At 39.2% G+C, this 24795-nt stretch overlaps 1 protein-coding gene and 1 non-coding gene across 4 annotated transcripts in view; both read left to right on the top strand.

Moving 5' to 3' along the window:
• Nucleotides 1-24795, top strand: part of ATP8A2 (ATPase phospholipid transporting 8A2) — a 312539-nt gene that overhangs the window by 252870 nt on the left and 34874 nt on the right. The gene's annotated exons all lie outside the window — the stretch shown is intronic.
• MIR2977 (microRNA mir-2977) lies at nt 15660-15746 on the top strand. Its single transcript, NR_048986.1, has one exon. It is a non-coding gene; the product is annotated as a microRNA mir-2977 (primary transcript).

Consider the following 24795-nt stretch of genomic DNA (forward strand, 5'->3'; position numbering starts at 1 on the left):
TGATTTGCTGGACTGAAAAGGGCTTTTCTCAGCAAGGGCTCTGGGATAGACCAAGGCATCCCAGTAGGAGTCCAGCAGAGGGGACTAATTTGAGTTTAACTGAGAGGAAATGCACTAAAAGCTTTTAGACTTATCCTTATGATGACAAAGGAGGAAATAAAAAGGATTGGGTTGGTAGTTTGGCAGCTTACATGGAGGGAATGTCGAACTGATGAAGCAGACAGTCAAGCCTTGTGCAGCTACTTCTGGTCTGTGGTGTTTTTAGGAGTGTGTTTTCATCAGGACTGCTGGGGGATAGTAAGAGGGGGATTACTGCCTTTACCTAATTTATATCTCTGTCTCAGCAGTCCTTATATTCACTGCACTTGCATAAGAATAAAATTACATATTAGAAGCAAGAAATTGATACATGTGATTTTATTTTTTTTTTAATGAAAAGAAACAAATCCAGTGTGGTTTTACCTCTACTCGTGTTCTTATGCTTGCCTTCCTTTTCAAAACTCCGGAATCTCAGGAGGTGCTGCAGACTGGAGGGTTTAGATCTGTTCTCAGTGACACTGAGGTATAGCCAGGGTTCATTTATTTTGTTAGTGTGCCCAGAATAACTCAGAAATCAAGATCCGGCCTGCTATTCTGAAGTCTCCATGTTCATAAAGGAAATACTGCCTACAGTCAAGCAGTTATCCTGGTGTTCAAAGTAGGCTCTGGGGATAATCTAGGAACTGTTGGCAAATATATGTGGAAAACACATACAGACATGGAAAATCCCTTCCCCTCCCCCCTTACAAACATGGAAACAGTCTGTGTACACGGCACGCTCCTGAGGGAAATGTTTGTATTCTCATTTCTGCCAGTCTTCTTGTCCTTTTAGGTCAGACTATTGCAAGTTTGGCTTGAGATGTGTTGGCAGAGCTTCTGGGGGAGATCTGCATATTGCCTGCCAAAACAAGTTTTGGACCAAACCATGCATTTTAGTGCCTTGCTTTTATGATTAAGGTCACTCCTGCAAAGCGTGCATAAAGCAAAAAAATAAATATTGACTTGGCTAGGTGATATATGAATAGCACTTTTTGTTGTGTTTATAAGGTCACCAGAAAGTCTTATGGAATTGCCTCGTGCTGAATTTCATTTCCGTTTATCCGCTGTGTTTTCTCATGGGCATATTTTTTGTGATGTATGGTATGTCAGTATTCTGAAGAAAATATATTCTAGTTCAAAGATGTTTCCAATGTGATGCTCTTTTAAGTAGACACTTTTTGTTTTGCATGCTCCTTAACTAACACTATGGATGTCCAGAGGAGGTTTAGCATAGCAGAAGAAATATTTCAGTTGAAGGCTGATAAGCTGAGTATGATTGGAAAATGAATGTTGTAGATTAATTACACATAAGTCATATTAAGCTCTTTCCATTTAAATGCACTCTTTGCTGTTCCTTCTAATCTGTCCTTACCTGTCACTCAGACTCAACATTTTCAGAGCACTAGAGAAGGAGTGGAGAGCAGGCCTGAGGATAAATTTTGCCTGGTAAACCCAATTGAACCCTTTGGAAGAGCTCGCTCTCCTTTGCAGAGGCATTCAGATCAAGATGTGTTGGCAGCCCAGCAGCAGGAATGGAATCAGGGGCTAGTTGTACTTCATCACGTGATCGACAGATACAAAGGTTTTCTGAAGTGGAAACCAAGTTTAAGCTGGACTTTCAGGTTGCATTAAACTCCCACTGAGGCTGCATGTTTTCTTAAAAAAGAGTTTAAGTTAATACCATACACCTGAGAAATCTTGAGAGCATCCTGGCCCTTTGACCCTTTCACTTGCTCTCTGAACTCCACACTTACTCCTACTGCTGAAACTCCTGAGAGGCTTTAGGAAGCATAGACTTGTTAAGAAAAGTCTCTGTCCCTACAGTGTACTGTGTATATTCAGCACCAGAGAAACGAGAGAATCAAACACAATATGCAATATTGCCCAGTGTGAGAGTTGTCTATACACTGCTGTGGTAGGTGCACAGATTTGGCCAGAAAGAGCTATTCTGATGTGGAATATGAAGGGAGAGAGTGAAACAGCTGTAAAACCATTTAACAAGAAGTAGCTTCAAATAAATTGAGGATGTCCTCCCATTGGAGCTACTCTGAAGCTCTTTTTTATTTTTTCTTTCAGTGGGTCTTGAAGCACTGAGAGAATCTGGCATGCTTGCATGAGATGGTTCTCATGATGAGTTAAGAAGATCAGTATTATAAAGCCTTATCTTCCATTGTGCTTTGCAGGCAGAAATATCAGCTGATCGTTGTCCTTCTTTTATCTGTGACTGCAGGGCTGGTTGCTCTAAAGCGAGCAAGGCTTGAGTGATAGCTGAAGTAGATGATGAGGTGGCAGGGAAGTTATGAATTATTTTACATCTATTTTCGTTGTAGAAGATGAAGGGGAAATTATTATTCCAAGGGCATTTTTTAAATGGAAATCAGTGTGTGACCTTAGAAAATCTTAATGTTTTAGGAGAAAGTTAGGAGATCTGTTGAAAACTCACGAGTAGTAAATCACTCAAATACTATAGTGGAGATAATGACAAGATAGAACAGTAAATCTTTACCCTGAAAATTCCTTGATAAAACAGTTATTGTATGAATGGAACATAGTAAGCACTTTCAAAGTCCCATCCTGTTCTTATTTAACAAGTGCTCCTGAACACCTTAAAGGGTATGCAAATTAAGATTGTCTTCAAGGGAAAGCATAAGAATTAGATAAAACTTAATTTTACTTCAGCTCTAGGAAATGAAATTGAAGAATGAATTTTCCTATTAGAACAGCAATAGCCATGAATAACTCCATCAATTATCTTTTACAATTTTCCTGATACGGTTTTATGTAAGTGAATATGGAGTTCGTCCCACAGAGGTTTCATACGTGAGGAGCATAAGGGGAAAATTAGGTTAATGTAACTTAAGTCAAAATTACATGGCTTTGGTGAGGAAATTGTAGTGCTTCATTTTATCAGCGTTACTGAAGAAGATGATGGAGGATAAAGGCAACCTGGATGAGGCAAATTAGTTTGCTTTCCTGAAAGTTTTCCAAAAAGTTCCACCTAGGAGTCTCTTAGGGGAAACGAATAGCCATGTAATCCAAGGCAAAGTGCTATTGTGGGTTAAAAACTGTTCGGGCAGGTGTGTACAAGGTCAGTGAAGTGACCTAAGCAAGCAGTGCTTTAAGGCAAAGATGATGGAGGATGTAGAAAAAAATTGGAGAAGAGTTTCTGTCAAATTTATCCAAAGGGGATGCTGATGTAGAAGATCCTAGAATAGAAATCACCTGTTCTTGAGACTGGTGCAGAGGCAGACAAAATTAGTGAGGGGTTAACTTGTGGGTCTCTATGACACAGAAACTAAGGAAGAAGAGTGGGGGAGAAGAGTGAACAGCAATTTGTCAAGGGCTGCTCAGGAGGAACTGCCAGATGAGCAGACAGTGTGGTTGAAAGCAGGCAGGTTCTAGGTAGATTCAGCTTGAATCTTGAAGCATAAAATAATACCTGAATCAAGGAATTAGAAAATGCTTGAAGGACTGAGGTGATTTGACCCAGAAGAAAGCTTTTGGCAAGTAAATACCACACTCTGTAGCATGAGAGAAGAGTGAGCAGTCTTCTGCTTATCTTACCCTGCAAAAACATGGGCGTGTTTGGTGACATCAAAGCAGTAATGAAAGGTCCCTTTCCTGTGAAGTGATCAAACTACCCCAAATCATGTGCTGCACTGAAAGACATAATGAATAAATAAAATAAACCTATCTTCAACATTAGCACATTGAAGCAGCACTGCAATATAAATTGTGGAAATGCGTGTAGTTCGAGATTGCTTAGAGTAACATTTCAGTTCCCTTCAGACTTCTGCAAGAATTACTATTGTATCTGAGTATCTGTCACCACTTAGCTGATGAGGAAACGTAACTTTTTTTTGTTTATTTTGGAGACTGGTTTGTTAGAATTTAATCCTACTGCAATAAATTTCTAGTAAATTGCCATTAATTTAGTAAAATAATGTATGTACTAACCCTGACTGAGAAAGCAATGTTTGCTTGTGAGGATGAATATTTTTCTGTCAAGAAAGAAACCCAAACAACAAAATAAAAGCACCAACCAAAAAAACCCAACATGCCCTCCAAAAAAAACTTTCAAGTATTGATTTTATAATCAGTGAAGGAGTTCAGTTTATTCTGTTGCTTCCTCTGCTAACAAAGCTAGCTAAGCTGTAGCTATAATATGGCAGTTACGATAATATATATTATGGTCATGTTTACAGAAATCCTGGGCTAGTGCTGGCCTTCAATTGTTGTACAGGAATTCTACAGCCATCAGTCCTTTCACAATCTGACCTGTTTCCAAGCAGCAATTACCTCAGTTTTTCCTTTTCCTTTCATACAAGCCGCACAAATACTCTAGTACTTATTTTAGACAATATCTGGAATATTCAGTAGAAACTTTAGCAGTTTTTGTGATAGCTGTTTTCAGAAAAGTGTGATTAGAATTTTTATTTAAACAGAGGGCAAGTAGTTGTCATTCAATCACATCTTTGTACAAAGTGTGGATGTCTCTTCATCTTTCTACTAGTGGTTTATTTTCTAGTTAAATGCCCTTTTCACTTTAAATTTATTACATAAAGCTGAAAATGCCATGAAAAAAGACTGAATTATTATGCAGGTTCATTATTATGGTTGTCTTAATGTAAATGTAATTTGGTTAACATCATGTGGTTTTGAGGGGTTTTCCATACTCTTTGTTTACAATGTTCCATTCAAGTTTTCTGCTAGGTAAAAAAGGTTTGGGTTTTTTTTTTTTTTCAAATGCTAATTTCATTACTTGGCTACCTTGGTAGGCAGGTTAACTTCTGAAGTCTTAGCAAAACAGAAGAGCTCTGAAACGTGTTCTGAATGTGTTCTAGCTTTTTTAATCAGCCTTTTTAACACCTATTTTATTGCATTGCCATAGTAAACCTTTTAAAGAAGGGGTGTCTTTGTTTCATTCACTGCATCTTTTGTGTTCTGGATATATCCAGTTAAACGCAGTATTTATTGGGTTAAAAATGGTAAAACTCAGAAAAGAAAACCAACCAATTGATGGACTAAAGCTCAACTAAATGCTTTGGAGAAAGAATATCCTCATTAAAAATTTGCTAAAAAATGTGTCTGAGATACTAATATCAAAAGTAAAAGGCTGCATGTAGAACTGACAGAAAGGTATTATGTAATGGGATAAATTGAGATAATTAAAATACTGTATAATTAAATGAAGAGGCTAATTGCTTTGCAAGGAACCTTTTATACTTATATTCCATCTCACTAATTCTGTGCATCAGGCACTGGATTGATATTCAGAAAGCAGATGAGAGTAAGGAAGCTGCTCTTCTTGTCTCAAAGCATTCTGTTAAAAGAAAATTGTACTGGGTCTTACTCTGTTAAGCCATTGTCACAAGTCCTTTTTTGTAAATCAAACCAATTCTATGTACAAGAGAAATGCAAACTAAAATGTAAGTAAACTGCAAAATTTTCTTCAACTTGTTTACTCGCCTGCTGATGTGTACCATGAAAGGCTTAGCTGCAAAAGCTGGCTTCTGGATTAGGTGATGTGTCACTGAGCATTATAAATATCTGCTATATTTACAATATGGAAAATATTTATTTCATAGCTTATTTGGGCAGATGTGAGCAAGTGTGAGAAGTATGTTAATATATGGAAACACATAACTCTTTAAGTCAAATATTTCCAGTTGGTAATATCCCCAGCACAGATTAAATTTCTACCTAAAGCACAGCCATGTTCTGCACTGCCTTTCTCAACCTTGCCAAGTGAAGGCATGTCTCTTCAACAGGCAGGGGTTTGGTTTACTCAGAAGTCGTTTGCTCTGGTCACTTCCATAACAGGCCAAGCAGGCTGAGGATCACTGACTGTCCAGCTTCAAGCAATAGGATAGTGTTTAAACAGGATTTATGTCAAGCCAAGCCATACAAATTGTTGCTGTATCAGATCACTAATCCATTTAGTCCTCTGTCTTCTCTCAGGTTACATGCCATAGTAGTATTTTTTTAAAAAACAGGAATTGAACAATCAAGGTTTGACTGAAACATGAAAAGCTGCTAATTAACCATAGTAATCTGGATGACAGTGGGGTGCAATTTATTGCCTGATCCATGAGGATTTATACCCTAAAAACTGTAATCCCTGCCTTGGTCCTTTTTGTCATGTTTTGGAGGACTCGTGCCTGGTTGGTAGAGCATATGTTACTGATCCATATGCAGGTCAGGTCGATCGCAGGGTACTGGCTCTCTTTGAATCCAGCTGCTAAGCTACAATAGAAGAAAGCTAAAAATACATCAGATATTTTCCTAATACTGCACTGCCATGAAAGCAATTGGGTGGTTGTAGAAAGTCATCACAGAGTTATGAATGGGAGGACCTGTCCCCTTTGAAAGGTCCGTGTGACTGCACAGTGCATTCCCATAGGAAATCTGAGGGTTCACTCATGCTCCATGGTCTCATACCAGGAGAGCCAGTGGAGGCAGGAGGGTTCTTCACAGTTGGGTAGGTTGTTGGCTTCAAAGAGATCTTGTTGCAGGGCATTCTTCGGGCTCTGTGGCATGGATTTTCACTTTTAAATCTGCTCTCTCCTTGACTTGGAACATCCCGTGCCCTTTCTTTCCTCCTGCCAAGGGCAATTTGCAATGGGAAACACAAGGCTGGTGACATTGCTGGCTGGAGATGAGCTCGTTCTGTTTTCGGACACCCTGGAAAGAATGAAGGATCCTACTTGTGTTCTCAGACCCTCTTATTATGACAAATTCAAATTCAAGCCTGTTACTCAAGCCTCATCTCCATTTTACTTCATTATACAGCTGACAGCTATATGGTTGTCAAGATGGAATTTTCCAGGATTTTTGGCAATAGAGAATATTTCCATTAGTAGTCAAAAGAGCTCTACTGAGTACATTAATGTAGCCCAAAGGGCTGGATTTTCATCCTGTCTTTTAGTTAACATCAGTCATTGAAGTTGGAGATTTTATTACTCAGTTAAGGTGAGAGTGCAGCTAGTGGCTCTGTGGGCTTTGCGTCCACAGAAAGGAAAGTCTTTGATTTCTGCCAGACTGACACGTTGATGTTTACTGAGCCCCTTAATGTTTCCTCTCTGCTCCTTCTCTGTAAGATCTTAACCCAGTGCTAATATCTGGCATGTACCCATCTTCTGATCATCACCATTTGCTTCCTCAGCTTTTTTGAGGAAGTGGTGTTCTTGGTCAGTCTTGGAGGTTTTCAGTCAAGATGATAGGGAAGTGTAAGGAGTAAAGCTACTTCTTGATGTGAATTTCCACCAAAGAATTTTGTTGCTTGATTTACTCTTTTCATGACAAAACAAACTGTCCAATAAGCATCTTGCCCTTGAATAAAAATGTCACATCCAATGCTGTCATCATCCAGTTAACTCTTAAGTTTGAAAAATCGGAGCAAAAAGTTTTCCAGAAGAGAGTATCAGCTTTTTCAGTTAATAATCTGTTCCTGGTTCTGTCCATGTTTCTGAGGCATCTCATCTTACAGAAGGCAGGAGAGACTAAGAATTTGCTTTATACTTTGCAAGGGTGCAAACACAGAGGCAAACACTACTTAAAATACAGTTTTGCTATTACTAGTTCTACTTAACATATATGTGGAGAAGGGTCACCAAATAAGCAAACATGTTATTAATGCTCAAGGATAGTGTTGATGCAAAGGGATCTAAACAAGCCCTGTGTAACCTCACTGAAGAGTACTTCTGAAGAGCTGCTTTCTAGGGTGAGGAAATTCCAGTAGAGCTTTCCAATAATAGTTGCAGTAGCAGAGCAAGAGGATAAAAAAGTGCTTTTTAAGGAGCAGATTAATATTTTCAGGAGGTGACAAACTAATTTAGTTTTGAAAAGAACACCAACAGATGTTGTGTGAATTTGAAGTGGTGCATCAGGAGCTGCAGGAGTCGTAGGACATCATAACCCAGAACTTTGTAAATGTGTACTTGAAATGACACTCTGCTGCCCATGTGAATTCAGTGACCAGCAAGATAAATTCCAGTTGGAAATTCTCATTTAACTGTCATAAATTTTCAGTTAAAGACAAGTCTGATATTTTAATATTATGATATATTTGGTATTTCTTATTTAATGTTTTATCACTGGACAAGAGTTGGCTTGGAGTTCCACACTCTCTCCTGAACATTATATACCCAAGCCATTTGATGACAAGAATGGGGTCTTCTGGTTTAGTAGACCCAAGCCATCTCTTATAACAAATCCCACCTGAGAAGGATGTGTATTCCCTGGTAATTGCCTTTTTGCATCAACTCCAATATTTGGTATAGAATAAACAATGAGATACATATGTGTGTCATATCCTGTTGTTGATTCTACTTCAAAACTCAATGATCAGCAAGATTCCCAGGAGTTTGTGACTGGCTGGTACAATTTTGATTACCTTTTGGTATGCATTGTTATCCTGTCTTTCCAAAGGAAGCTATCAGGTGCCATAATTCGTTTTAGAAGTTTATTTGCTATTAGGCAGAATTTGATTATTCCACTTAGAGTGATATCTAGAATGCTTTTTGATAACTGTGTTGATATATACCAAATCAGAAAAGCTATTTTTAGCAATCCTTTTCCTTTAAATGCTACTGTATTACATAGCCAAGAAAAATGTAGGCTTTTTTTATCTTGCAAATCTCAAAATAATAAGAGGAAAACTAATTTCATATAGTTGACTGAGGTTAGGAGCAATACATGCTTGATTAGTTCAGACCACACAAAGTCTAGTTTGTCTTGGAGCTGCTTAATTATGGATTCTTTCAGCATTGTATTTAAATTAAAGTAAAAGTGGAAACCCTAAAACTTTGTGTTACTAAAATTCATCCACATATTTCACAATACAAGTCAGAAAAAAATGCTTAACATGAGTATCAGATTATGTGACGAGAGAACAAGTTCATGTTCTCTCATGTTAGTTGTATATTCTTTCACATTGAGATCAAGACTTTAAAGGCTGGGTTCTTTTGGAGGTTTTTGGAACAGGAATTCATTTAAGGTGAATAACAAAAGAAGAAAACAGAGACATATTTCTTCTGCTTCTGTAGTTCAATTCTTGTAGGGTTCACCACTGTGTTTGGAGGATGGAGGTGGTGGGTTTCAAGTAAGGTTACACAAGTCTTCATGTCACTTCTAAACCCCATCCTCAAGAACAGAGATTTTCGGAGATCACTCTAAGCCAAATCACAGAATCAAAAAATATTCTGAGTTGGAAGGGACCTACAAAGACCATTGACAGACAGAAGCCACATATTGTCATTACTGTGGTTTGTGCATTATCTTCACTCACCATGTGTATGTAAGATTGGGTAGAGCAACTGTGGGTTCATCAGCTAAACATAGGGTTAGAAGCCAGCACCAGTCTGGAAGCAGACTGGTGTTAGTATATTTAGCTCCATACTGCACGTGCCGTGCTGCCAGTTCATTTCTGTGCTTATGTAGCTCCTGCCTCCCTGTGCCTCAGCCTCAAGGGTTTATTCCATAGGAAGCCTCTCTACTAAAGTCATAGAGACTGAGGATGGATGTTTTTTTGTTCTTCTGGGGAGGATTTTTCTCCCTCCTCAGAGAGAAGATTGGACTGTGCAATACTCATAGTAGTCTGTTTATTTCTGTGCTGCCAGACTGGCCTCACTTTTGGTTTTGGGAACTGCGCTTGGTTGATATGTCAGATAGAGTGAGTGGAGATTGTGTACCTTGAATGTCGTGTTTTCTGCTATAAAGCTGTACTGAGAACCTGTGTGGTCTTGGGCCTTTTTGTGTTTGCATTAGTTTAATTGCTTCTTTGACCCCTCTTCCTCTGCTGGCCTTTCAAGCTCTGCAGGCTCTTAGCCTCACTGATATCTCTCTACAGGATCTTTACCAGGAAGCATCCGGCTTGTCTGGAACTCCCCCAGCCCTGCTGTCCAGTTATATCCAGCATTTTCTCTGGCTTTTATACTAAACTTCTGGTTTTGCAATTTTAATACCTGTAATTCACTTCTTTCTGTTCCGTTAAGCTGTAGATGAGGAGTTTATTAGTTTTAGTTCTCCTTATAACACATCTGTTTCAGCATCTGACTACTTTTTCATTTCTTTCAGAAGCATTCAGTTGCCTTCTGAGAAAGGGAAGTAATTTATAAATATCCTTCTAGACCAGTTCTTTTATGCAGCTCTTTCAGTTATTTGATAGTCTCTGTTAATTTCTTTTATTGTTTCCTTTTATTTTTTTCCCTTTGGGTTACTTTTCCATATTCTATTTCTAATGTCATATTCTATTTTAAATTTCAGTCTTTATCATTACAGTCAAAATAGAATTTATTTTCTGCCTTAACAGCATTCAAATCAAATTTTATCCTCTGTTAGGAAACCTTTCAGTCTTACTGTTTATATTATGCAAAATCCAAAGCAGGGATCCATGAGTTAAAACAGTGGGAGGTACTGCAGTTTGAACAGAACTCAGTAGTGTGAATTTCCACTATTTTTCTGTTTCACTGGCTATGTCAAAGCAGACTCTCGGGAATGGTCCGCAGGGAGCCCTATCTGTCCAGGTCTGAAACATGTTGAAATAAGCTACACTTCCATTCCAGCCCATGCACCAGCATTTTTTCCCCTGAAAACCACAATGTAGGAAATGTCACCTGCACATTTGTATCTTGCCCCTGTGTGGACTTGGAACATGGCCCAGTCACACTCAAGCTTGATGGCACCCTTGCTCCAGCATTTAGGGTCATATGCTGATGTCCACTTGTGTTTTAATTTGTAGAGCTCTCTCTCTTTCCATTCAATCTGAATTTACAGACCTAATTTTCATAAATATATATATATGCACACAAATACACACACACCTATCCTTTGGACCCAGTATATTTAAAAGGTGATCCATTAAAAGCCAGTATGGATATTTCCATTACCTCTTCCTGAGGGTAGTACTTACTGAGGGTACAAACTGAGGGTAGTACTTATTGTTCTGTGAACTCTTTGGTGGTTTGAGACTGCCAGGGTCAGTAAGATCTCTAAAGACAGGAAAATCCACAGCAGTTCAGGTCTCACCTTATTTCTCTTAAATGTGCTGATATTGACAGTAATCCTGCTGGGCTGCCTTATCTTTTGGTCTGGATTCCTTGTGGATTTGATGAACTAGATCTAGGAGTTCTTGTGGTGTCTTGAGTTAGAAAGGGATAATGCTCTTTGCTGAAAATATGGCTGTTCTGTTTGGTATTTGTGTTTCCATTTATAACTTTCCTATTTCCACTTTTTTTTTAATCTTTTCTTTCCCACTTGTGAAATTGTTCTCTGAATGCTTTAGGAGTTCAGGTGGTATTGCGGGAATAATGCCATGTCTGACATCAGTGAAAAGAGGCACTCTGGAGAAAGGCCTGTCAAAGAGGAAACTTTATTCTAGGTAGCTGAGCTATGAATGTGGTGGGGAATATGGTGGGGACTCCTGGGGAGCCTGGCTTCCCTAGGCAATTTCTTAGGACCTTAAGTGTCTTAGGACCTCTCCTACTTCCAGGTACAACAAACTCATTGGACACATGAACATTTCCTTAATCAGCTTATACTGCTGGAATGTGCTAATTTGGATCTTCTTGCATGAAAAGGCTCTAAGACTAATAATTGTGTTGCAGACAAACCTAACCAGAGAGTCTGTTAGGGTCAAGCTGACATCTAAGCAAGCACTGGAGTCTGCTCCAAGTGAGGAGAGGTTAAGAAAACCTGGATTCCACCAGTGGGACTGAATTCAAAATTAATACATTTTGAACAGCAGAATCTTGGCCAGGGATTAAAAGCAGTGATGTCTCTGAAGGAGGTTAAAGCAGCTGTCTTCTGGGTATTTCATGTTTGGTTTAGCCTTGGAGAGCTCCAGGTTCACTTGTCTTCAGTTTGCTCCTTTCAGTACTTGAGCTCCCCTGCAACACCGTTTCCTGTTTGATTTCTAAGGAGCATTACTATTGTAATAGTAATGGCATGAGACTAACCTACCTTCTTTGACCTGACAGGGAGTCTTCTTGTTTGCACTTGACTAACACTGTCAGTCAGAAGTCACCGAGTCATGTTACTATACTATTTTCCTGGAGCTGACTGACCTTTCCTAATTATTGTAATGTTTCATTTCTTTTCTATTTTCATTATGGTTCATAATTGATTCTGGGTGCATGTATGTATATATCTTGCAAAGACTTGTACAATTATTTGGATTGCAAGGGACCTTGAAAGTCATTTAGTTCCAAACCCCAAATACCTCCCTCCCCCACACACCCTGCCATGGGCAGGAACACTATATATAGGTATATCTTTAGTCTGGTAGTTTGAATCCACTGTGCAGAGAATCACCTGTTTTGTAAGCAGCTGTTTTGTTTTATTTCTTCTAGACATTCTGTACTCATAAATCTGAACTTGCAGTTTCAGACAGCCCTGGAATATCATGCTTAAGCTCTTGGGTTAATGAATAAAATGCAGCTCCTTTGCTGCTTGGTAAAATATTTTAGATATGGTCTTTTCTGGTCCTGTCAATACCTATGAGCATGCCCTAGAGCTTGACTGCCAAGTGGCACACAGCGTTGGGTGGTTTTAGTGTGCCAGTTCACATTTGGGTTTGATTTCCTGTCTTTCAAGTGTTTCAGGTAAACCACAATTGTCTGGACTGGAAAGTTAACAGAAGGCACCTAACTCCTGAAAATCAGTATAAGGTGCCACAGTCATTTTCAGAAACATTAATGGCATGCTAATAGTTGTCTTAGGTCGTAATCATGTTAGTCAGGGCAATTGGATGTGGTAACACCCTGAATCTGTCAAAACAGACATAGCAGCTGACAGTTTGCAGAAATCAATCACTTGCTCTCTCTGCTGAAGTGATGTGTGAAGTGTGTATCGTAATAAAAGTAGGCTTGAATGCCTCAATTAATATGTGACCATGCCACAATTTAAAATGCACATACTTTCATTTCCTAATTAATAAATACTTAGGCTAATGAAATGACAGTGGCAATTTTAATCCCCCATATATAAGAATCTCTGACTCAGTGCCAGAGGAGAATATAGTAGTGGCAAAAATAATTAGGCATTTCTGTAGCATGCTTTTACATTGGATCTGAAATCCTTTGGAGGCAAGCTGCTATCTCCATGATCATTGTGCAATGGGCTCCAGGAAAACCCTGAAGCAGGGAGGTTGGACCAGGTCACCCCACCGGTGGTCCCTCCCAACTCTAACACTTGTGTGATTGTATCGTTTTCTTCCAGTAGATAAGGAAAGAAAATTACAGATGAGGGAATTGGCAAGGTGAAGTACAGCTATAGTAGCAGACTCCTTAGTAAAGGTTGTGGAGGAGTCGACTATAAGTAACTGTGGGTGTTGTGGCCTCTTTCAAATCAGTATAAAGTTTACATTGAAGTCGTTCCTCACTACATTTTTGAAAGATTTGCAAAAAGGACCACAAAATGAATGGTTATCAAAATGGTGGGGTTGGGCGTCTGACTATAAGGGGAACTGCAAACAGAAACAGAAGGGATCTAACTTTTGTTTTACTGCTCTAGCTGTTGTTCCACTGAGACACAGAAATCAGACACTGGGCCTGATGAAAGTGTAAGTGAAGGGGGGTAGTGAGCTTCCTGTGCCAACAATGAGCATGCATTGAAAAGGCTGAATATGAGTTAGGAAAATCAAAACAGTGTAATTATACACAGACAGTGCTGTCAGTAACACAGAAGAGTTTAAGAAAAGAAAAGGCAAAAATGGTTTTGTGAGGAAGCACCACTGTCACATTAACTTGGGGAAGAATTTGGCTCATGGTATTTAATGTCACATCACTCATTTAAAGCCCTAAAAATAGTGTTTATAATAAAACCCCTGACACAGCCATGACTGGTGTGATTCAGATGGCCCCTTTCCTTTTTTAATTTGTGAACAAAGCTGCTCCTTTGAAGAGAAGTGTTTGTTTACAGTTGTTTATCAGTGCAGGAAATGGATCAATTAGATGTAACTTTCTAAGTTAATTGAGTGCCACTACTGAAACCACCTGACGTCATGCTGGTGCCAGCAATGCCAGCTGAGAAATCTCATCGTTGTTGCTGTGGGAAAGACAAGGACATGATGGGAAATGTTATTTTTGGCCCTCAAAAGATTAAAAATTTTAAATATTTATAGAGTCTTATCTAAAATACTGATTGGCTATTAGTGCCTTGAATTGAGGCAGGGATGTGTGAATCCCTAGAGCTTTATGACCATACCCCATCTGAATTAATCTGAACCATTAACAGGGAATTGGCACTCTGAATTTTCCTCTAGCTATAATATCCTCCTTTCCACACTGCACTGCCTTTATTTTTTCCTCTTGGATTGTTTTGTTAATGATCTAGAATGTAATACCAGCACACAAAAAAATAGCTTTCAGATTCATCCCTCTTTGAAATATTTGGCTTCAGAGCTATATTTATATCTTTTTTTTTTTTCTGTTTTTTTTTTTTTTCTGTTGGATTTTTTTCCCCACTGCACAAGCTTATAATCCTTTTTGCCTGTGTAAAAGCAGAATGACTTCATTAGCATGGGGCTACCTTGTCACTGTACTGAGTTTTTCAATCTTATTCAACAATTCTTCCCTACTGACTTAAGGGAGTTTTGGGAGGGAGAGGGAGGAGGCTTAACGTAAATATTCTGGGTTATTTTTATCTGGCAAATTCATGTGCTGTTTTGAGACTGGAGAAGCTATTGGATGCATATGTTACTGTTGCAAACCGGTATTTTTCCTGTCAGTTGCAGAATAGCTCTGGCTTATGACAACTGTAATGAGGTCTTTGATAATGCTTCTGTGGCCTGTAGCAAATGGGCTTATTGTGGGAGCCAGGAACCCTTTCAGAAAGCCCCAGTTTCAGAGCTGAGAGAGAAACAGGAGAGCACAACCTTTAAATCTTCTCTCTCATCTAATCTTGAATCTTGCAGAAGAACCACTTGAGGCTACCAGCGAGGTTGAAACTACTCAGTGTGGCTAATGTTTATCAGCTAATATTAAAAAAAAAAATAAACCAAACCCTCTTTTCCTCTGATACGATTTTGATGTTGCTGTCAGGCTTGTGGTAAAAGAATGAATGAAATTGGGATGTACTTTAAGGGCAGAGCACACAAGAAAAATCTGCAGATCAGTTACCTTAAAAACGTCTCCAATTCAATAGGGTTGTGAGCCTAAGGCAAGCTTAATTAAACTTAAAGGAAAGCAAAAAAAAATTTTAAATGCTGGTTTGGTTCTCATAAACCTGAGTAAGCTGAAGTCTGGATTACTCAATTATGTATGGTTGTGAGATTTGTTTTGCGAGCATTTTCCTGCACAGTGCAAATTCTCAGCATCCTTCTCTTCCACTGTGCATGTGTGTCAGTCTCTGAAGAAGGAGAGGAAGGAACTTAAGGGTATGATTTGGGGGCTTAGAATGTCCTCCACATCTCCCTTTTTCCTCTCAGGCCACCTGCAGACATGCTGGAAAGTACTTGTAGGGAGAAGGAGTATATACCTGAGACTCTATCTGTGCAGCTGTGTTCCATGCCTGTGCCTTGGATGAGTTCCCTAGAAGGGATTGCAAAGCCCCACTTTGCAGTGAAGTTTAAAAGTAAGACACAAGCTGGCTACAATGTGTGGGTTTGTGGGCTCAAAGCTTGTCGCTTTCGAAGGAGCTGAACCCTAGAGCCTGGCACTGTGGTATTGTTTTTCCTCTGTTAAAAATATTCTTTAAGGAGCTCTGTGGAATATGTCTTCACTGAGTTATCTTTCTTCCTTTCCCTTTTTGATTGAAATATGCATGGCTTTATTATCAGTTTAGTTTGCTTGTCTGTTAAGCCAAACTAAAAGCTTTGAAGAGCTTCTGTAATGGATTTAAGTATCACTGAACCAGCTGGCTGCTTTTCCTTGCTGTGAGAGGAATTAGTCAAATTCCAGCTCCTGTGTGCACAGGTCCTTAGTTTCTGGAGCTCCCAGTGTCTCCTTTATCTCCTTTATGCAGCCCCCAGCTGATGCAGTCTAAATAATGCATATTTTGTGCCAGTACAGGTTTCTTACTGTCTTGGCTATGACAATGCCCAGTGGCAGATGATTAGAAAGAGTATAAGAATTGGACGGGATGTAATGGTGCTTCTGTGGTGTAGTATACTACCTCTAAGCAGGTCAGGAATTTCAACATTCAGGAGTAATACCTTTGGTTTTACGTAGTGTGATCACTCTCTGGTCCACAGCAACATCCCTGAATGATATGCTATATTTGAGAAAGCATATTACCTCCATGTGGTTTTGAACCTACCATTGGCTGTCTGCTCTAGTGTTCCAAATTCCTGTACTGGAAGAAGAAAGGATGATTATTCTTTTTACCTACTTTCTGCCATTCTTGCCTTTACAGGCCTTTATGTAGTCTTTCTGTCTCTCTCTCTCCCCCCCCTCTTCAGTGAAAGTCATTGCACTAGTCATTACTCACAGTGAAGCCATGCCATACTGTGGTCATTTCTGTTGCCTTTCCTCTCAACCTTTTCTAATTCTATGATGGCCTTGTTGGAATGAAGACAGCACCTAGATGAAGCACAACTGTTTGGTTGGGATTTTTTATAGCACAAAATATTGATGCTTCTTCAATCCCAATTCTAGCAAGTTCTAACACTGCATTTGCTTTTCTCGATGCTTGGACAACAGGATTGCATTCTTAGGCCTTCAGCTGACTGTTACTAATACAATTTCCCACCATGTCTATCACTTTGTACTGAAACACATTCAATTTCTTTTTTTTTTTTTTTTTTTGCAAAAAATTGCAGTCTGCACAGAGCCACTTGCTCCCTCTCCCACCAGCTGTATGAGGGAAAAAATTAGAAGGATAAAAGATGAAAAACTCATGGGTTGAGATAAAGACAGGTTAATAGGGTAAGCAAAAGCTGCACACACAAGAAGTAAAACCAGGAATTAATTCACTGCTTCCCATGGGCAGGCAGGTGTTCAGCCATCTCCAGGAGAGCAGAGCCTTATCAGGTGTGTTAGTTACTCAGGAAGACAAACATCACCACTTCAGAAGTCCCCCTCTTCCTCCTTTTTCCTCATTTATATACTGAGCATGATGTCAGATGGTCTGGAATATCTCTTTGGTCCATTGGGGTCACCTAGCTGTGTTTCCTCCCAACCTCCCATGCATCCCCAGCCCCCCTCTCCAGCAGGGCAGTATGGAAATCAGAAAAGGCCTTGGCTCTTTGTAAGCCCTGCTCATCCATAACAAAAACATCTCTATATTATCAACCCTGTGTTCAGCACAAATCAAAAACACAGCCTTATTCCAGCCACTGTGAACAAAACTAACTCTACCCCAGCAAAAGCCAGTGCACTACAATCTGAGAAATAAAGTTTTCTACCACACAGATATTGTGTTGAGCTCAAGTTAGTAAGCAGCATAGTTCTTGCTGGAGAGCCCTGAATAGAAAGAAACGGGGAAATGCAAAGTATTTTAAATATTTAAACTGACTCTACTTGAGCATTAGTGTGACTCCAAAGTCACTTTAGTGTTCTTGAAAAATACCATAATCATTAGTAAGCAGCTTGCAGTGTGATTGCTGGTCAGATGTGTACCCAGGTAGTGGGGGAGGTACCCACTATGGGCCAAGGTAACCTCCAAAGTCCCTAAAGGGGGGAAACAATGGTTTAAATGTAAAGATTTCTGGCAAGCTTTAAAAAAATGCTAGTTGTCTATTACTCCAAGGCTTAAAGACTTTGGGATTTGTTTCCAGTGTCACAGCTTTGGAAAATCTCGATGCTTTGACTATTTTAACAAAAATTCTAAAATTACTGATCTTCATCTACTATACCTTGCAGGCTTTAAGCAGATTATAAACCCAGCTTTTTTAGTAGTCAGGCAGAGACTATTTCAAAACTGTTCCTGATTATATGGGGCTGACGTGATTTTAAAGAGTAGTCATATGGGAGTGTTTCTTTTAAAACCACACACAACATGGCATTGTAGGATTTTTGCACAGAAAAGGAAATAAACTAGGTCAGCATAGGTCAAACTTTAGTCTTCCAGTGAGAAAAGCATCTATTTAAAGTGGAAGATGAGAAATGATATAGTAACTGTTACCCTGAAGTGAAAAATGGTGCTGTTTATGTATTTAATTGGTCAGGGTTTGCAGTGGGGCTTTGAATTCCGCTGCTGTCGGATCTTGTATTGCTGCTGTCAATCACGGGTTTTCTCTTCCTTAAAAGACTCACGGTAAATTTATTTTGGATGGTTTCTGAACAGGTGTTTCCTCAGTGCTCCGAAGGCTTTAAATGAGAGCTGTGCTGCATGTGCGTAGCCCTCAGCTGCAATCACACCCGGCCTGACACGGCGCTGCTGTGTTTACCCATCTGTGGCCACGCTGCCAGTGGGCCCTGGCGGGTCCTGCGGCCGCCGCGACGCAGAACAGATGTCGGGGATTAGGGGGAAGGATCTGGGGAGGCTCTGGAGCTGCGCGCTGACGGAAATCATTCATTGTGGAGACACGGACAGGGCTGCTGGGCCTGCGATGAGGAGTCGCCCAAAACGGGCCTTGGTGGTTTTGTGCATCTGAATCAAAACCAAATGTTTTCCTGGTACCTTTTAATTAAAGGGAAAGCGTAATTTAGTACAATAAAATAAAGTTAGTGCACCAAGTGGTATTTTATTTCTGCAGTGTTCTTCCCAGCAAAGAAGCTGGCAATGTGGTGCTCCGAAAGTCATGCTGCCTTGCACGCTGTGGGTGGAAAGGCTGCCTGGTCTGTCCTGCTGGGAAGGGCTGTGAGGCAGGAGGTGGCTGTGCCTGACCTGGGGCCAGGCAGCCAGCAGAGCCTCTGTGCCTTGGACTGGCACTCATGGCCAATTTGTCATTTTGTCAGTGTTTTATGCTTTAGAGAATGTTTCCTGTGGGACTGCTTGTCTTCATCTCTTGGGTTTATCGATGGCCCTTGTTCTGTGCTTGGCAATCAACCATATGTGGAAACATAGGAGTAGCACAAGGTGACCAAGACTGAGTGGTGCATTGCACTATGTGTCCCCTACAGACATCAAATACTACAGCACATTACTGAGAGGCTTGTCAGGCATCTCGCTGAGCTGGAAGCTAATGTTTGGCAGCAATTTACTAAGTTGTGGAATCAGAGCAGGCGCCTGTAGCTGTGATTTTTGATATGGAAAAAAGATTACATAAATTGTTACTATATTATGATGCTGTTGTAAAGATTTCAGTAAAGGGTGAAAGGAAAGGAGAAAATTAGAGGTACGGGGTCCGTCTCTAGGCTTTGGCAAGAGAGAGCAGTGGGAGTCACTGCAGATGTACTTTATATGTGACGATACAAGGCACAGAAACATGGTGGCTCTGTGAAAAAGTTGTATGTGCTCAAGCAATGATATAAATTACTCTGAGAATGAAAACAAAGGAAAGGAGCAAGGTTTTATAGGAAAAACTATTTATTTGTGTAAGGCTCCATGGATCTGAGTTGAATTGCAGTCATGCTAAAATAACCCAAAGCCATTTAGGGCCTCCAGGAGAGGCAGTATGACAGTAAAGAAAACTTTGAGCTAACTGCATTCAGCATATGCTTTAAGAATGTAACCATTGAATGAAGATAAAATCCATGTGAATATGTAGAGCTAGGAAATTACTCTTCCTGGAGAAATAAAATTTGGGGAAGTAAGGGCTGTTATCTGATGCAAGCCAACCACTGCTGTTACAGATTAAGATCTCTAAAGCTGAGTTTGAAGGACACAGTTTTCCAGAATGTAGAACTCCCTCTATGGAAGTGGTGTACTTTCAGCTGCTGTTGACTTTGGTAAGAATTCAACGTGCCCATCAATTTACAAACCTATGCCTCAGTTTTAAAAACTCAGAAAAGATCTACTTCTCTGAGCCTTGCAGTTATGAGATGTAATTTTTGCTTTATAATTATTAGCCATTTTCTGAAATTCTTGAGCTACAAAGGAATCTCTAGGATGTGATACATGGGGAATAGTGTTATCCTGGTAAAGGCAATGTCAAACTATATTAGGAAATAAGTAAGTTAAAAACAGAACATCAACAACAGTGTTTTCCATTTGTGGGTTTCAGTGCTGTAATTCACTGCAGGCAGCAAACCACATGTAGAATTGCAGTACTCTCCAACACACTGCCTGCAAGAGCAGGTGTCAGCCTGCCCCATTGAAATTGCTACATCAGGACTCTGGAGAGCAGCAGCAGTAGTCTTGCTGACATCAACTCATTTGCCAGATTTGGGGACAAAATGCTGAATCTAATCTGAGCTAATACTCATGGAAGTGTTGCCACAGGCCATTTCAGATCTTTATATGTGCTGTAGAACTTGAGTTTTGGTCAGCAGCTTCAGTCAGGACCTAGAATTTTTTAAATTGCTCAGGCATGTAGTTAAATACCCGATTATACTTACCTGGAATATTTAATAATGTACTTAATGTTGGGGTTTTTTAATGCAGTTTCTTATGATGGTCTATAAATGCACAAAAAAAGCTTAGCATGTAGATACGCACAGTGGCAAAACAAAGGAATAAATGCAGATTTCAAAGATTTTTCTTTAAGTTAGTAAAACAATCATGTGAGATGGGGCAAGTATTATTTAATACTAATATAAAAATGCTATTTTACAATTAAATAATTGAGATGGGGCAAGTATTATTTAATACTAATATAAAAATGCTATTTTACAATTAAATAATTGTTTGAAAGATTACTTTCAAAACACTGCACTGAGGGTGGTTGTATTTTTTGTGTTTTCTGAGGTTAGAACATATACCTAAATCCATACTGCAAAGCCACTGCAGGGGTGAAGTGATCTTTCTGCTCCTGATAGATTATCTTTTTACTTAGGAATGCCAGTACTGAGGAGGAGAGAATATATATATTGAAACAAATTTATTTTATGTGAGGAAGCCAGTGCTGTTGTAGTAGCAGAGTTGGGAAATTTTCAATACACAAAGCAGGAAATTTGAAGGTTCTGAATCTTTTTGTAGGTATAACTTAGCAAGTTGTCAAATATCACATATCCTTTCTGGCAAGGAGCAACTTCTAAACATAATTACTCCCCTGGAGTTTGAAATTCAAAGGTGGGTTCTGTAACATTAATTTTTTCCCCCCACAGCTTTCATGATAAAAGCACAGTTATTAAATAAGGGCAGCTATTCTACAAGGGTTGTTGCTCTTAAAACTTTTACAGAAACTTAGAGACACCAAACAAGAGTGGATACATGCTGAACATTACTTCAAAAGGAGACTGTAAAGTATAAATTTCTTATATGCAGAGTAGAAGTTAATGCTGAAGTGCATGAAGCAGTGAACAAGACAAACTGTTACACTGTCAAGTCTGTCAAAGTTACTCCTTCAGATTTCATGCCTTTGTTGGTGTAATTTGAGGGGGAAAGAAAGCAAAAACACAAAAATTCTTAAAGAAGTGTGTATGGGTGTGACTTTGCTTTCATACTGGTATCACTTCCCTACATGTTTCATGCTGGCTCAGTGGAGTTCCAGAATTGTGGCAGGTCACTGCCCAGCAGCTGTAGCTGCCCATGGGCCTGCTCTGACACACTCTCCAGGGAAAGTTCATCTTACCTTGGCGTATAAAAGAAGATGATATTGTATTGCACAACTGTTTAATTGGACACATCTCAAACTATCATATAATTCAGAATAGTACCAAGCCTGACTAAGGTGAGGAAAAATAAACCTTGGATGACATAAACATTGTCAGCGGGTTTTTTTCCAAGTAGTTAATGGTTTTAATTTGTGCTGGAGAAGCTCATGCTGAAACAGAAGGGTATTTTTTTTTTAATGTGAAAAAATAATTAGCTCCTGGAGTTATTTAGGTAAAAATTTTCTGAGATTTTTCATCCACTATGAGGAGAAGGTCCTTTGGTTAATGAGATCTGTGCTTTCTAATAAAATTTCAGGAATCCACTTACCCATTGGCATGATGGAGCACGATTTTACCAACAGTTTTCTCCAAATGACTATAAAGAAACATAAATTTACTTTTTTAGCTTAGTGTAATGAATAAGGAAAGAATTACAGGCTGCGTGGAATTGAATCAGAGTTTACACTGCTAGTGAACCATAAAATCAAATTAAAGCACTATCTGATTAATTTTCTTAATTCTCTGCTATCAGAGTAATAATGGAGGGTAGCATGGGCAGGCTCCTTGTTTAATTGATACTGTTGTATACTATTTAATAAATGAGATAAAGTAATTTCTTCCTTAAGCAGGACTGCAGATGTAGACTATATCTTTAGTTAACACAAAACAGAGCTTATTTTAGCATCCTGCGGGACACATATAGCCAATGATATGTTCATGTTTCTATCAGATATTAATTTCTGAAAGTTACATTAAGAAATAGAATGAAAATATATTATTAATTTGCTGTGTTCCTCCATTATGGCAAAAGAGTTCCTGACAAGAAAATAAAAGGATCTAGAAGATCCTTTCACTGTGCTCCTATGGTTTTGTATCTCTAACTAGACCTTTCAAAATCATGGCTGCGTATGTGAAGTTAGTTTTGGTGGGTTTTTTCTTCCCCTTGAAGGTTTTAATTTTTGATTTGTAACTTTGTACTAATAATTCCTGATCATGAAATAACTTAAAGCAGATGATTTGTCGTTTTTGCGTTGATATTATATTTTTCCTCGTCTTCTGTACTTTAATTTGTAGTTTCCTGCTTTCTTTTATCTGTCATAACCAGCAATTTCTTTAATGAAAAGCTTCTTGCCCGATACCTGGATCACAAAACAGGTATCACAAAAACTTGGGCTTTACTAGGAATGCCAAATGCATGCCTTTGTGCTGGTATTGGAAATTTTATTTTTGCTCAAAATGCTGCTCCTGTTGTCCCTCCCTACATTTATATCCAGGTGCTACACTAAAAATATCAACAAGCTTCATAGCTAGGAAGCTAGACAGTGGATAGATTTCTTATTCTAGGTTCCCATGTGTCTTCAAGTATGACTGGCAAAATTAAGAGAAAGGGGTAAAATATTTGAGTAAGGTGTCTGATTTTTTTTTTCTCTGTTCCTTCTTCTGCTGGTCTCAAGGGGATGTGGTGGTATGAATAGAGACTGGGAGAGGGAGGAAATAGTTTTGAGACTGGACCAATGTGTCATTGTGTTAAATCCAGCCAGCCAATGAGGTCATTGTTTTCATCTGAGTCATTTTAGAGTGAAAACTCTTACATTATGGAAAACATTGCACATCTTTATTTCAGATATGGAAATATCCAGCCAGTCTTTCAGTGGCAGAGCTCTGCTGATTTCATCTGAGGTACTCCTGACTCCCAGTGGTGTAAGCAGGAGGGGAAATCAGATTCTTCTGCCTCATTTCTTAACACTTTGCCACTAACCAAAAGAGGCTATTTTTTAGGTACTTTTCCAGCCTAGACATTTGTTGAAGAGCTAGTAAATCTGTTGGTTGCACCTGTCAGCCCTGAATCTACCGGATCTGTCCAGCCTGGAGCTGGTTGCAGTTATATTGCCAGGAAAAGTTCTTAAGCACCAATTCATGTTGGGGCTAGACTGTGTTTCAGTATGCACAGAGAAAATCCTCAAGACTGCTTTCTTGGATATTGGTTGTATTTCATACTTGGGCTCCAGTAGGCTCATTCTCCATGTAGTGTGATTTAATTGGGGGACTTGGGCAATCTGCCCAGCTCTGCAGTCGATCTGAGTGACCATGAGCTAGCCTTGTCATCTCTCTGCCCTTACATTTTAATGTATGTTATCTCTAAGGTCTAGGGTCTGATGCTGGTGGCACCTTGAGGATCTTGTATAATACAGGAATTTTTAACCTATCGATGTATTTTCTACAGTATTAACAGCATGGGGTGGAGATACTGACCATTCCACACAAGCTTATAGGGATAGTAGGAGGATTTGATTTAATGTAACAAAGCTTTTTTATCATTTGAAGTGTGAGAAAGCCATTGCTAGCTGATGCCTTGAGAATAATTTATGAAACATGGGTTGGTTTATGACACAGTATCTACCAGTTGTTACATGGCGTGGAGTGCTGAGAGTGTTAGTTTGTGGGAAGTCTTGTGTCTCCATAAGAACTGTTCAGTCACTTGATAGTTAAGAATTAATACTTTTATTAATATTATATTAATACTTTTATCCATTTGAGGTAGAGCTTCCAGGCCTTTTGAAAGAAAACTACCCAGTGCTAGCACTGAAACATTCAGGCTTAGGAGAACCAAAACATGCAGACCGTGCACAGTGCAGTTCTCTAAAGGAAAACAGGGGTGGGTAATGGTCTGCAAACTGTAAATATATATTTGCTGAGGCGTTTGATCAGTGATATTGTTCATAATATGCAATAGGAATTTTTTTTTGTGTATGGAATCTGTTTCTCTTCCTACTGAAGTTAGGGATCAAATTTACTTGTGAAAAGCATTTTAAAAATTAGAAAAAAGAGTAAAGAACAAACCTGCAGCAAAGATGTTAAAGCTGTAGCATCATTAAAAGTGCAACAATTTCAAGATTGGAGTGGATAATATTTTACTTTTGATTGAAAATATTTTCTAGACATTTAAAGCAATGCCTGGATGAGCCCTATTGAGTCTATAGAGCAGATGAAAGGCCATCTTTTGCAGGACTTTGAGAATTTTCAGAGCATTGCTGCAATTTGTTCCAGTGCTAATGCCTGAACTTCTCAAGGAGAGAAATAGGTTTGTCCATACCCCGTGCCTTCAGATGAAGCACTGGAACTTAAGTGAAGCTGGACT

Source organism: Taeniopygia guttata, chromosome 1 (assembly GCF_048771995.1).
Source record: "Taeniopygia guttata chromosome 1, bTaeGut7.mat, whole genome shotgun sequence".
Classification (NCBI taxonomy): domain Eukaryota; kingdom Metazoa; phylum Chordata; class Aves; order Passeriformes; family Estrildidae; genus Taeniopygia; species Taeniopygia guttata.